The sequence below is a fragment of the Pezoporus wallicus genome, unplaced genomic scaffold (assembly GCF_028554395.1).
Source record: "Pezoporus wallicus isolate ANWC-B61680 ecotype Strahan unplaced genomic scaffold, APGP_CSIRO_Pwel_v1 contig_2574, whole genome shotgun sequence".
Taxonomy (NCBI): domain Eukaryota; kingdom Metazoa; phylum Chordata; class Aves; order Psittaciformes; family Psittacidae; genus Pezoporus; species Pezoporus wallicus.
The window spans coordinates 1,127,333-1,138,950 of record NW_026643030.1 but is presented as its reverse complement, the minus strand read 5'-3'; positions in this window follow the sequence as shown (position 1 = coordinate 1,138,950).

Here is an 11,618-nt window from a genome sequence, read left to right as displayed (position 1 = left end):
ATCATGAATCTGGACTGATATGTGTTCCCAGCATGGTCATCACCCCTATTCTTTGGGAGGTATATAATAGAAGTGTTTAGCAATTACACATAATTTTTCCCCTCCTTGAGTGGTCAACCTATGAAGGAGACATTCCCTTACTCTCCCAGCTACCCCACCAGACTATTTACAGCATCATTTTAGAGTTCTGAAGGTTTGGAATGGCCTTTGGGTACCCTTGAGACCTGCCTGCTGATTGTGTTGGGGATCATCATGTTGGCATGCATACAGAGTGTGTTTTACCCACAACCATTTTGTCTGATCTCAAGAGTTAAGCAGAGTCGGGTTTGGGTCTTGTCTAGGGTTAGATGCCGATATAGGAGGACCACCAAGAGATTTTCCCTGAGGCTGGATAGCCATGAGTTGCAGGGTGTGTGGGACAGTATGGGCAAATATCTAGACCACGGGGCCCCTCCAGTGCCTTGGAAGCATCAGAGATGGAAGCATCAGAGGTAGAAGCATCAGAGATAGTACGGAGTCCTTGACGACAAGTTGCAGAAACTGCTGAAGGAGAGGGTGAATCGGGTGAGTTTGCCAAGGTGAAAGCCATCCAGCTGGCTTTCGACATTGCTGAACGAGAAAAGTGGCCAGTACTTTAACTCTATACTGACGCATGGATGGTGGAGGAAGCAGAGACAGGACACCTGACCCAAGCTAGCCAAAGAGGTATTCCATGCTACAGCACGTTATGCCCAGTACATAAACTGGGGGCACTTACCCAGAAGGGCTAGATCACTGCTCAGGTAGGGCTGGGTATTGGTTGGCAGGTGGTGAGCGGTTGTATTGTCTTCCCTTGTTATTTCCCTTAAAATTATTATTATTGTTGGTAGCAGTAGTGGTTTTGTGTTATACCTTAGTTACTGGACTGGTCTTATCTCAACCCGTGGGAGTTACATTCTTTCAATTCTCCTCCCCATCCCTTTGGGAGCAGGGGAAGGAAGGGGAGGGGAGTGAGAGAGTGGCTGCGAGGTTCTGAGTTGCCGGCTGGGCTTAAACCACCACAGATGGAAAAAAAATTTTGGTGCTGAATAACTGCCTAAGTTAACAAAAATTTAGGCAGTCTTTTTCAGCTAGAAGTAAAGTACAGAATCCTAGAACTATTACTGTTATTATTTTGCTAATATATATATACACGTACATTTAATTCCTGTACATGATAGATTATTTTGTATCTGAAACATATATGCTAAGAATTACACTTTTCCAGTTCCCATTTAACAGTTTCTCACATAAGTTAAGGAAGATGACAAAGCACAAAATTGCTCACTAAATGCACACTGAAATAGTCTTTTGCTACCTCTGAGATCTTTCTTGGCTGGGTATTTATATTTCATGGGCATTTTAATAGTACTTGTGAGGAAACTAAATGCAGGTGTTTCCCCATTATCATTAATCAGAATTAACCCTGTAAGCCTGCACTTTTGGTAAGAGTCTCCCAAGTTTTCCTTATCCCTAATTCCATTTTTACTGATTGGAGTCCTGAACTGTGTAAAGATGCAGTCTTGCTCTGTTAACATAAACATTCCCTGCTGACTCTGTTACAGTACTGACAACTTTCTTAGACAAAGACACAAAACTAATTAAATCCTTTACATATCTGACACAATATTTTTAGTATTTTAGGTCTTTTAAATGGCACTTTAATTTAAAGACATTTACTATTAGCTGCTGCCAAGGCTTAATTAACAAATCTAATAAGGCTAGTCTTTTAATGTGGATAGCTCTCCTGTAAATGGGAAAGGCATATGAAGAACAAAACTTTATCAGGTCTGTGGTGGACAGTTTTGCTTGCTAATTTCTTGTGTATCTTATCTTAAGTGTGAAAGAGATAAGTGTACAAAATATTGTTTGGAAATGAAAATAATTTTATTTATTTATTTATTTATTTTAAACAAATACTATCTATACATTTGTCTGTTGGGGTTTAAACCCAGCTGGAAACTGGTGCCACACAGCCATTTTCCCCATCCCCAAGTGGGATGGGGAGGAGAATCAAAAGAATGTAAAACCAACAGGTTGAGATAAGAGGAGCTTGATAACTGAAGTACAACATAGTACTATCTCTACTAATAAGGGGAATAACATGGAGAAAGATATAAAGTATATGTTAATACATAACTATGTTATCAGCCTTGTTCTCAGACTAAAGCCAAAACATAGCACTGCACCAGCTACTAGGAAGAAAATTAACTCCATCCCAGCTGAAAACAGGACAGTGTGTGTGTTTGTGTGTGTGTGCTTTAATAAATACAAGTGATAGTCTTCAGATCTAACACATTAGCATTACATTATAGCACTAGACTAAGGATTCTGGGAAGACGTGTCCTCAGAAGTCTGAAGAATGTATTATTAAATACTTCCTTTGTATGTACTAGTCTGTCATGGTCCATCTGTGTATTTCCACAGAGAAAATATGCAAGTTTGAACACTCCAATTTAGCACAGAACGCCCAGGGGACCTAAGCAACACTGAAACCTGTATGTGGCCATTAGCAGTATAAACACACAAGAACTTGCTCTCAAGACCCAGAATCATCTAGAATGTTTAGTTTCTCAGTTTTAATATTGAGTTATTTAAACTATTTTTGTGGCAATGTAAATGAAAATATCATCAGTTTTTCTGTTTCTTTTCTGGTATTGCCAGTAATTCATATGGATTACAGCTCATATATGCGTGATCTCCATGGCTGTCATAAATACATTTTTGTTTTTAACATTCATTTTCTTAGAGATTTTTGTCCTCCTCTAGTATTTGTCTGGATTCTATAATTTCAAAACAGTACATATAAAAGCAAAATTACACAAAGTGAACAAAACTGCCCAAACTGCTGCCAGACATGGTTTGTATTATTGTGAGGTATTCAGGGAGAAGAATATTTAAAAAAAAAAAAAAAAAAGAAAAAAAACTTCCTTTTTTTACTGTTCTTCCTAATTGTTATTCCTTATCTTGGACATAAGAGAGCTTGATCATACGTCAAGAATAGTTTCCATACAAGTAACAATGTTTGTTATTTTTCCCTACAAATTAAATATGTTTCTTTCCTGAAAAAGCTTAAAGTAACAGATTTCTCACCACTGATAATGCAATCGCATATTTCAGTTGAAGGTGGCCTTTGTCAGAAGACTAATACGTTATCTCATTTTTTTTTTTTAATTCTGTATGTACTATTAATGCTACTGGGCCATTTCCTTCATGAAGGAACAGGAACCTGAATGCTGATATACATAAACTCAATGGCATCCTGGCTTGAGGGAAATAATATTTGAAAACGTTTATATGTAAATTTAATAAAATTGCAGAAGTGAATATCCTGGAAGTGCTTTTAAGTCATGCTTTGAATCTGTCTAAATTTATGCTGCCAGGATGGTGATGATTTTATGCTACGTTTCTCATGAGTTTGCACATTTGAAGGCATAGTCAACTCCATCCAATGTAGATCATTCTCTGAAACATTATCTTAGTTAATACTTAAGAATAATTAAGCTTCCACAAATTTCCATGCAGTGCTTCTTAGCCAACTACTGTGCAAGATCTTTTCTATATGAAAAACAGATCACAATAATTAAGATTTCACTTTCAGCTGTGAAAATTTCAGGTGTCATAGTTTAATGCAACAAAATAGAAAACATATACATACAGGAAATGGGAAAGGTGTCTTTGGCCTACAAATACAGCATTGCAAATTGTGAAAGTATTAGATACAAAAATCTAGCATGACATATGTTAGATTAAAGCTTTAAATGCTTCCTGACTTTTTAAAAAGTTTTGTGGTTTGCAATAATCCCTCTGAACTGATACCCCACTATATTGCTGAAGTTGTTATTGAAAAAAAAAAACAACAAAACAATCTGGAAAATATTGTTGGTGATCATTTAAGGTCATTACAATTTCTTTGCAATTTCTTTTGCATAAGGTTACTCTTGGTATCTCTCACTTAACCCTAATAATTTTGAAATAATGATGTACACAATTTGTGCTTTTGTAATGTTTTCTCTTCCAGGTTGTCGTGGTTTAAACCCAGTCAGGCAACTTGTTCACTCCCAGTGAGTGGTGCCAGGCTGACAACAATCGAGGCCCACCCCCTTTAAACCCCCCCTCCATACCATTCGCGTCGTGCTCAGATCCCACATGTTCAATACACCATCGCTCTCCCACATATATACATCCATATACATAAGGACCAAGAGAAAAAGATCATTTCCTTAGTGCATGGACCAATCCCTATAATGCTGCCGAGTCCATTTGGTCCATGATGTTCCAAGTTCATTCTCTGTTGGGATGATGGTCGGAGGGAAGTCAGGGCCAGTTGCTGGTGACCTGAAGACATCTAGTTGAGGGGCTATAAAAGTATTACATAGCAGGCAACAGCATACAATTGAGTTCACTGGCTGTTTTCCCCTAAAATCAAATTCCCTTGAGGTATACATCCGACTTCCCCATCTTCCCGCATTACCCACCAAGTATATCCAGGTCCCTGAGCAAAAGCAATCCCATGAGTGGGTTTGCCTTTACCTGAAGCAGGAATAACCCAGACTGTCTTCCCCAGCAAATTCTTCATATGCACCACGGGAACTTTGTCCCCCTCTACAATATGTAAAAGTTCTGACTGGGCTGGGCCGGCCCTGTTGGCAGATCCTCTGGTGTTGACCAACCAGGTGGCCTTTGGTGTGTATCCCAATGCTTGAAAGTTCCCGCACCCATTGCTCTCAGTGTAGTTTTTAACAGCCCATTGTACCGTTCCATTTTCCCAGAGGCTGGTGCATGGTAGGGGATGTGATATACCCACTCAATGACATGATCTTTGGCCCAAATATCTATAAGGTTATTCTGGAAATGAGTCCCATTGTCTGACTCAATCCTCTCTGGGGTGACGTGTCGCCAGAAAAGCTGTTTCTCAAGGCCCAGCATAGTGTTCCGGGCAGTGGCATGGGGCACAGCGTATGTTTCCAGCTACCCGGTGGTTGCTTCCACCATGGTAAGCACATGGCGCTTGCCTTGGCGGGTTGGTGGCAGTGTGATATAATCAATCTGCCAGGCCTCCCCATATTTATACTTCAACCATCGTCCTCCATACCAAAGAGGCTTTAACCGCTTGGCTTGTTTAATTGCAGCACATGTTTCACACTCATGAATAACCTGGGCAAAAGTGTCCACTGTTAAGGCCACCCCTCGACCATGAGCCCATCTATATGTTGCATCTCTGCCCTGATGGCCTGACGTGTCATGGGCCCACCGGGCCAAAAATAATTCACCTTTATGTTGCCAATCTAAGTCCATCTGAGCCACTTCAATTTTAGCCGCTTTATCCACTTGTTGGTTGTTCTGGTGTTCCTCAGTGGCCCGAATCTTGGGTACACGGGCATCTACATGACGTACCTTCACCACCAGGTTCTGCACCCGGGCAGCAATATCTTTCCACAGTGCAGCAGCCCAGATGGGTTTACCTCTGTGTTGCCAGTTGCTCTGCTTCCATTGCTTCAACCACCCCCACAGGGCATTTGCCACCATCCATGAGTCAGTATAGAGATAAAGTACTGGCCACTTTTCTCGTTCAGCAATGTCCAGAGCCAGCTGGATGGCTTTCACCTCGGCAAACTGACTCGATTCACCCTCTCCTCCAGCAGTTTCTGCAACTTGTCATCCAGGACTCCATACAGCTGCCTTCCATCTCCGATGCTTTCCCACAATACGGCAAGAGCCATCAGTAAACAAGGCATACTGCTTTTGACTTTCTGGCAGTTTATTATAGGCTGGGGCCTCTTCAGCACACACCGCCTCCTCCTTTGGTGACATTCCGAAATCTTTGCCCTCTGGCCAGTCCATGATGACTTCTAGAATGCCTGGACGACTGGGATTTTCTATTCAAGTTCGTTGTGTAATTAGTGCAGCCCATTTACTCCATGTAGCATAAGTTGCATGATGTGTAGAGGAAACCCTACCTTTGAACATCCAGCCCAGCATGGGCAACCGGGGTGCCAGGAGGAGCTGTGCTTCAGTGCCAATCACTTCCGAAGCAGCTCGAACCCCTTCATAGGCTGCCAGTATCTCTTTCTCAGTTGGGGTATAGGTGGCCTCACATCCTTTGTATCCCCGACTCCAAAAGCCAAGGGGTCGACCTCGAGTCTCCCCTGGAGCTTTCTGCCAGAGGCTCCAGGTAGGACCGTTCTCCCCAGCTGCAGTGTACAGTACATTTTTTACATCTGGCCCGGTCCAGACTGGTCCAAGGGGTCCTGCATGAACTATCTCGTGTTTAATTTGCTCAAAGGCTTGTTGTTGCTCAGGGCCCCATTTAAAATCATTCTTCTTCCAGGTCACATGACAGAGAAGGCTTACAATCGAACTGTAATTTGGGATGTGCATTCTCCAGAACCCCACTGCACCCAAGAAAGCTTGCGTTTCTTTCTTATTAGTTGGTGGAGACATTGCTGTTATCTTGTTGATCACATCTGTGGGGATCTGTCTACGTCCATCTTGCCATTTTATTCCCAAAAATTGAATCTCCTGTGCAGGTCCCTTGACCTTACTCTGTTTTCTGGCAAAACCGGCTCTCAGCAGGATTTGGATTATTTTCCTCCCTTTCTCAAAGACTTCTTCCGCTGTATTGCCCCACGCAATAATGTCATCAATGTACTGCAGGTGTTCTGGAGCTTGCCCCTGTTCCAGTGCAGTCTGGATCAGTCCATGGCAGACAGTAGGGAAATGCATTGGCAATATCAATCGTGGCATACCACTTGGCTGCCTTTGACTCCAGTTCATACTGAAGTTCTAGCATGTCCAGTACGGCAGCACTCAATGGTGGTGTGACTTCATTCAGGCCACGATAATCTACTGTTAGTCTCCATTCTCCCTTAGACTTTCACACTGGCCATATGGGGCTATTAAAGGGTGAGCGGGTCCTGCTGATCACCCCCTGACATTCCAGTCTATGGATCAGCTGATGGATGGGAATCAGGGAGTCTAGGTTGGTACGATATTGCCGCAGATGCACTGTTGTGGTCGCAATTGGCACTTGTTGTTCTTCAACTTTCAGCAACCCCACAGCAGAGGGATCTTCTGAGAGACCAGGCAAGGTGGACAGCTGCTCAATTTCCTCAGTCTCCAAAGCAGCAATACCAAAAGCCCACTGGTACCCTTTTGAGTCTTTGAAGTAGCCTCTCTTGAGGTAGTCTATGCCGAGAATGCATGGAGCCTCTGGACCAGTCACAATAGGGTGCTTTTGCCATTCCCTCCCAGTCAGGCTGATTTCAGCCTCCAGCACAGTCAACTCTTGGGATCCTCCTGTCACTCCAGAAATATAGATGGGTTCCACCCCTTGACAGCTTGATGGCATCAGGGTACACTGGCACCGGTATCTACTAGAGCCTTATACTTCTGTGGGACTGATGTGCCAGGCCATCTGATCCACACAGTCCAGTAAATTCGATTGTCCCCTACCTCCACCTGACTGGAGGCAGGGCCCCTCTAATGGTCATTCCAGCGTTGGACACTTAAGTCGTGGTAAAAGGGATTATTCTTCTTTATCACAGGAGCTGGAGTAAAATCAGCTCTTCCATTCCATCTGGGAAACTGATCACCAGAGACTGAAGCCGTAGCTCTCATGGGACCATCAGTCTTGGCCCTTGCTCCCCTCTTCAGTTCACTCACCCGTTCCTCCAAAGCTGAAGTAGGTTTTCCATCCCACTTTGTCATGTCTTCTCTGTGATCCAGCAGGTAAAACCATAGGGTAGCCCGTGGCGTATACCTCCTGTATCTCCTCTCTCAAACAATAGGACGCCTTTTGTTAATAGCTGAGACGTGTGTTGGTACACGTGAGGAGCTGGATAAGTCAGATAGATTGTCCCTCAATTGTTCGAGGTCCTGGGACACTTTTTCCACAGCTGAGATGATGGAAGTGGTGAGATTGTCTTCGAACTCTCGGAGTTTATGAACCATTTCATCCACTGTTAGTGGTACTATGTCATTCCAGGTTACTGTTGCCAATGAATGGGCATATGATGACGGTGCATTCCGTGTAAGTTTTCGCCACATGGGTCGTGTACATTCAACTTCATCTGGATCTATGGGTGTATCCCCATTATTCGGCTTGATGTGATAGATCATCTCTACGATGGCTGATTCCCTCAGAGACTGGATGCCTTTGTCTATAGTAGTCCACTTGTCCGAACGACTCGTAACACCGTCTTTGTATGGAAACCTTTCGTTCACAGCTGCCAAGAGCCTCCTCCAAAGGCTGAGGGACTTTTTCTCTCTTGCAATTGCTTTGTCAATTCCCCCTTCTCTAGCAAGTGATCCCAGCTGCTTGGCTTCTGTACCTTCTAGTTCGTGACCATCGGCCCCATTGTCCCAGCATCGGAGTAACCAGGTGATGATGTGCTCCCCTGGTTGACGGGTAAAATCTTTTCGCATATTCTGCAGCTCGGTTGAGGTCCGAGGTTGAGAAGTTACCTCTTCTTCTTCATCATGTGATGATGACTCCTGATCAGATTCTGGACCGGGGGTGAATTCCTTGTTTCTTCATCTCTCTTCACCCTTTTTGCCTCTTTTTTGCTTGTTCTCTTGCGTACAGGGGCAACCGATACTGGTACGAATTGGTCCTCTGCTTTGGCTGCAGTGATTATCACTGTGGTTTGAGTAGCAACTGTACTTGTTGCTGGGGGTGGTGCAGCTGCTGTGCTTGGAGCTGGGGTAGCTGAGCTGTTCCTTGCAGACAAAGTTTGAGTAGCGACTGTTGCTTTGCCCTCAGATCCGCCAACATTCTTTTCCTTTTGAAGGTGCTGGATAGTGTTGAACAAGGCCCTGTAAGCATAGGCCAAGCCCCAGCACGTTGCCGTGATTTGCCCATCTCTGGTATGGCCAGAATGACCACACACCTCATTTAAGTGTTTTACTAATTCTTCTGGATTTTGCAGTTGTTCGGTAGTGAAATTCCAAAGTACTGGAGGGGCCCACTGACCTAGATACTTGCCCATACTATCCCACATACCCTGCCACTCATGGCTGTCCAGCCTCAGGGAAAATCTCTCGGTCCTCCTACATCGTCGTTTGACCCCAGACAAGACCCAAACCTGACTCTGCTTAACTCTTGAAATCAGTCGTGGGCAAAACACACTCTCTATGCGTGCTAGCATGGTGATTCCCATCACGATCGGCAAACAAGTCTCAACAGCATTAAAAGGCCATTCAAAAACTTCAAAACTCTCAAATGTAAATGGTCTGGGGGGAGGACTGGGAGGGTAAAAGGATGTCTCCTTCACAGGTTGAGCACCTGAGAAGGAGAAAAAATATGTGTAATTGCTAAGCACTTCTATTATATATCTCCCAAAGTATAAAGGTGGTGACCACACTGGGAACATAAGCCAGATCAGTTTCATGACCAATGATTCCATTGTATTACAAATCATTACCATAAAGTACAATGGGGCAAAAACCTTAGCCCAGGCTCCACACTTGAGAAACACTAATACAGCAAATACCAGGTGGAAGTAAGATACGATATACTGAAACTGTGAGATCAAGAGGAACAACCTTGAGAGCCAATAAATCAGCATTGTGACGAGTGACTATTAATCCGGACAGATCTGTCGTTATCTCAACCCCTCATGCCCCATGTTGAGCGCCAAAAAGGACTGTTGTGGTTTAAACCCAGTCAGACAACTTGTTCACTCACTCCCAGTGAGTGGTGCCGGGCTGACAACAGTCGAGCCCCCCCCCCCCCTCCCCCCGGCCACCGGGGCTCTCCCATTCCCCGCTCCCAGAGGAACGGGGAGGAGGATCGAAAGGGTGTAACTCCTACGGGTTGAGACAAGAACAGTCCAGCAACCAATGTACAACGCAAATCACCACCGCTACTATCAACTACAACAATGACAAGGGAAAATAACAAGGGAAGAGAATACGATACCACCGGCCAAGAAACGAGTCCCACCCAGAAGCCCGTGTCCTTCCCGGTAACTCCCAGTTACCCCCCACCCCGGGCATGACGTGCTGTGGTATGGAATACCTCCTTGGCTAGCCTGGGGCAGGCGCCCCGTCTCTGCTTCCTCACCGCTGCCCCACATCCCTGGCAGAGCATGAGCCTCACAAAGTCCTTGGTCAGGGTAAACATCACTTAGCAACGACTGAAAACATCGGCTTCACCAACACTGTTCTCAGGCTGGAAGTCAAAACACAGCACTGCACCAGCTACCACGAAGGAGAAACATGACTGGTACTGCTGAACCCAGGACACAGGTGTTCAGGCTGAAGGTACAGCTATCTAAATTTCTGTACTGAGAAGTAAATGTTATAAGGAACTGGAAATTCTTTATCTACAAAGGTTTTATAAATTCTGAGTAAAAGAGCCCATCAATGAAGCATCAGAGCAGATCCAAAGAATTGTATCTTCTTTCTTTTCCTTTGTCTATGTGACTTACTGTGGTAACTTTTCCTCTGTTGAGAAAATAGTGGTGGATATAGGTTTTCCCAGGTTACCTAAACTTTTGTTGTGTAATTAATCCATTTTATTATTAAGGCTCATGTCATGCAATAACTCTCCTTTTGTAAAAGACAGTGCAGTGCTCATGCTACTGCACATATCTAAGTAACTGTCTATGCAAAACAATATTGTCCTATTTAAAACTCATAGATGCATACACAGATAGTTCTTCATTTAAGTAATATTGCATGTGTCATTATCCATTCATAAGATTTATATGGACTAATGTTTATATTTTCACATGATCAGCAACTTTTTGGTGAGCCAAAGCTGATATGATTACAGCATACTACTTTGCAAAGAGTTTAATGTGAAATTTTGTACATCCATTGCAATTTTCTGTACACTCAAAAGAGTTGTGAGAGTCAGGTAGAATTAGGCAAAAACTAGCTCAGAGAGTTAAGTAGACTAGTTAAACTAAAAAAGACTGAGCAGAAGCTCTGTTTCTTTGAGTGCTGTTGGTTGATGTACAACAGGAAAGCTATTGTGACAGGTACTTGCAGTATAAAATCAGTTTTTCCTTTGGAGATTTTAAAAATTTCAAGGACACTGGCTATGTTATAAGTATTTTAAGAATTACCTTGTTGAATAAATGTTGGCTTTTGCTAAATTCTATTTACTTTTTAGGAAACATTAATATATAAAAATGTACAGTAAATTAAAGATCTAAGTGGAATTTTACATGGCATGATGTCCAAAATACCAAAAAGCTGCAGCTATATTACTGAGTGCAAAGCACTGTGTGAAGTTTTCATTATAACTAGGATATCTTGCTCTTGATAGCTTATACCATAGTTCCTTTCTACCTCTACTTGAATTTAAATATTTTATAAGAAAGTTCCAAGTATGTTTTTGAATGGAACAAAGACACTGGCTGTACTTGAATCGAAGCCTCCTTTCAGACACTTTTTAAAGTGGGGACTGCAAAAATTCCAGGAGAACTATTCAAAGCATTTTAACAGATTTTCTATCAATTAATGTTGACCTGAAAAAAAAAAAAATCAATAAACACTACAGATGTTTTTAATTTCTTTTTCTCCATTCAAAATGTGTTCTTTTTACCCCATGCAGATTTGCACTCATTTTCTAAATTCTTTTCAGTTGT